We start from the raw sequence: 3,526 nt of genomic DNA, 5'->3' as shown, positions 1-3,526 counted from the left end.
TTGCAGTCTTTTTGTTCTTGTTCTATGATTTATCACACAGAAGATATAAATAACAACATATTACTAAAACGTAACGTGGCCAATGATGCAAATCTAAACAGCTCTATTGTTAATTGACCAATATTCTGTTATGGGGACCACAGTCTTTCAGATATTTTACCTTATACAGTCAAAAATGAATGGCATTGAAATGCTAAACTCAGAGTACAGCACCCTTCCACTACGTGGACGTCCTTTGGGTTACAGAAAGAATCGTTCGCAGTATTTAGTACTTGTCCTCCCGGTTCTTTTGTGTTTCCGCTGATGGCTCAGCGGAGTGTTCCAGCTTTCTGCATTCTTCCTGAACATGGCTTGAACCCAGCAACAAATCCTGCGCACGTTTTTTTCTTTAATTATTGAACAGCCATTGTTGAGGGGAGAGTTTAGAGGGGGGAGACCTGCAGCAGTGAGCCGTGTGCGAGCGCACAATAAAGCGCGCTCTCCTGCTCGTTGTGCGCGGTCCTTCTTGCCTGCAAGGTCGGTGACAAAAGGTGTAGTCGACATCATTTGACTTTGTTAGAACACGTTAAAAATCCTTATTTCTGGATGAAATAGGTGGTTCTGAAGGGCAACCAGCCCAGAGTATTTTCATTAACGCTGATTATTTTATGATTAGTCATTTGGTCAATAAAATGTGACAAAAACAAATGTGTCCGCATCATCTTGGAACTGTTCATTCAACTATATCGAGCGGTGGGCGGTGGGCCAACTGTCACCTCATTCCTATTGCGTTCTTTGATTTCACTGACAAAATCTTTTATATTTTTATATATTTATATTTTATTGGAGGTTCAATATCCGGGGGGTGAGAATTCAGTCTCAAGCTGGACTGGTATTTAAGTTCTGTGTGTTCCCACATGTGTGTAGATGTGGTTTCCCTTACCAAATGCTCTAAATGTCACTGTTCATTCAGAACTTTCGTTCTCGACAAACAAGATCACTTACAATATGTAGAACACGTATCTTTGCATGTGGAAAAACGCATTTCTACATCTAGAACTCACAGATGTAATGTTTGGAATTGATATCTGCAAAAACCATAACCACTGAAACAATGTGGAAAAGGTTTTTGACAGGTGGAGATATTGCATAAAAACACATTTCTCGCAGAATGAGCCTGGAACAATTATGACTCAAGGATATGAGTCAACTTGAATGACTTCCCTCTATATTAACTCCTTATAGATGTTGGGCTGAGGGCCTGAGTGGTGATTATAAGCCGTGTTTTTTCTGTTAGTGTTGCTAGTGTCGGGTACTCGTGCTGAAGAACGGTACACAATTAAAATGTCAGACCTCCAGACAGATCAACAGAGAATATTTAGAGAATATAAGACCGTCTTGTTTAAGAACAGATTGTTTTCATCTGATCGCACACAGCATGTTGAATCCATGCCAAACAATCGACACCCCTCTCTGCAATTTGTGTCACAAACTAGGACAGAAATCAAAAACCGGGTGGCTTAAAATAGAGAAAGCGGCCACACAAAACGGTAACGTCAGCACGTCGGCTCCGGGGACGTTTAAATGCCAGATGTGCGGTGCCGGGGTGCCGCTTTCCTCCACAGTCAGCTGATTTTTCAGTGGCACATTCCTCTCAGGCGCCCTGAATGGGAGCCGGAGGTTACAGCATGGCACCGACTCCGGGCTCACAACGCGCCACTGTCTCCTTTCTTTAACCGTACAATCGGCGGAATGGTTTTAGCCTCGGAGGGTATTGTTGCTTTAATAAAGACACGATGGGTTAGTGGACAGTCGACCCTGAATCAGCTGTCCAATGACAAAACACCAAACCGGTGTCTGGCAGTCACCATGACTAAGACATCAGTTGGTCACAGAACAATACCTCTTTATCCCACTATTATATTCCTTTATTATGTAATACCTTTATTCCAGACCTGTACAATTAGAAGAAGACTAACCACTGTTGTAGATCCATTACCCCGGTGATGCTAGTAGATCGGGGATGATCTGCAGGGTTGATTATACTTTTGCAGGTATTCGGTAACAAACCAAAGTGTTGACAGTCCGATTGTTGTTGAACTTTGACCTGAAGGTTGCACAACACGCAAAGTCAAAGGGACGTATGGTATCGCAACGGTATATATTTATAGCAAAGTTGAAAGCAATCCGTCACTTAGTAACCAAGAAAATTCACTAACAAAAGGTACAGAAGGAGCAAAGATGTCCACCTTCTGGAATGTTTCAACACGGGTGTTTGCAAACCTTCACATCTGTGCATGTGGGTGCAAACGTGTACGAGTGCACTGGCCTTTGCTTCAGACCCCTGAGGGCAGTAATTTCCTCCCCCAGCAAAATTCAGAATGAGCAGAGTGATTGTCCCTGTTTTTTATTTCTCCGTGACGCAACAGTGTTGCCGTGTGCCCGGGGCTTTTGTGCGCGTTGTGCGTTCAGGCTGACAAGAAATCAAGATTTCGTTTATTCTTGGCTGCTTACTGAAAATAGCGGGTTGGTTGACAAAGTCCCATTTTTGTCATTCGGCATTTTTAAGGCGCATTTGATGACGGATATATTTTGTCATTTACAGGGTTATTCAAATTGAGTCAGTAAAATATTTATGTAATTTCTCAGGGATGGTGAATTTGGATTGGTGGAGTCATCATTGTCTTTTTGGAGGTCAAAGGATTAGGTAACACTAACAATGGAGCAATAATCATATTTATTGATAATGGAGATAATTGTTTGTTACCAATAAAGATTTCTCGTTTGTGATTTTCCATGACGTTGGTCATCATTGCACGGCATGCTGGAAACCGACCCCATTTTTTATTAAATTGAGAATTGTGGGTATTTATTTCAACAGCAAAAACAATTACACTTTTGTAGTCAAGCCTCTATGTAAACTGAGTGCACTCATTCATGATTTCCCCGGCTGATCTCACACTTCTGGTTGTCTCCCAGTGTTTTGGCTGCAAACCAAACACTGTCAACAAGTGTCTCTTCAGCAGAGTCCTCGGGAGCAGGCAAACGAGTCCATAGTGCCTCCAAAAATGTCCCCCTGTGATAAGAAACACAACGTATTTATATATTTACATTTCCCTTTTTTTTTTCTTCGGTATGAGACTTTGTTTTCTCCCACTTCAGAAACATCCACGTACATCCATCCCCTGCTGTGCGTACAGCTGCATTTTGTCTTTTATTCATGCTGTCACTCGTCTCGCCGCCTCCACCGCCGCACAGAGAGAACAAGAAGGAGAAGCCTCGGCTCCCGGCGACCCAGGACACACATATATTTTTAATCTGCTCAATTTTACATACCGTTTAAATGGGTCCTGCATTTTTAATGCCTCGCTCTCTGCCACTGACACGGCAACCATTGTCCCGCCGTTGCTGTTGTGTCGCCGGTATTGGATGGCGGACGCTCGTCGCCAGCCTGATTTCAGCTAATTCCCTTTTTCGCCTTTGCGATGTTAAAAGTGGGAATTTGAATAAAACTGAACGGATAGAGCCGTGCTGTCGGGCCGTCTGA

Source organism: Gasterosteus aculeatus, chromosome 5 (genome assembly GCF_964276395.1).
Source record: "Gasterosteus aculeatus chromosome 5, fGasAcu3.hap1.1, whole genome shotgun sequence".
Taxonomy (NCBI): Eukaryota; Metazoa; Chordata; class Actinopteri; order Perciformes; family Gasterosteidae; genus Gasterosteus; species Gasterosteus aculeatus.
Note: the sequence above shows the minus strand (reverse complement) of the source record.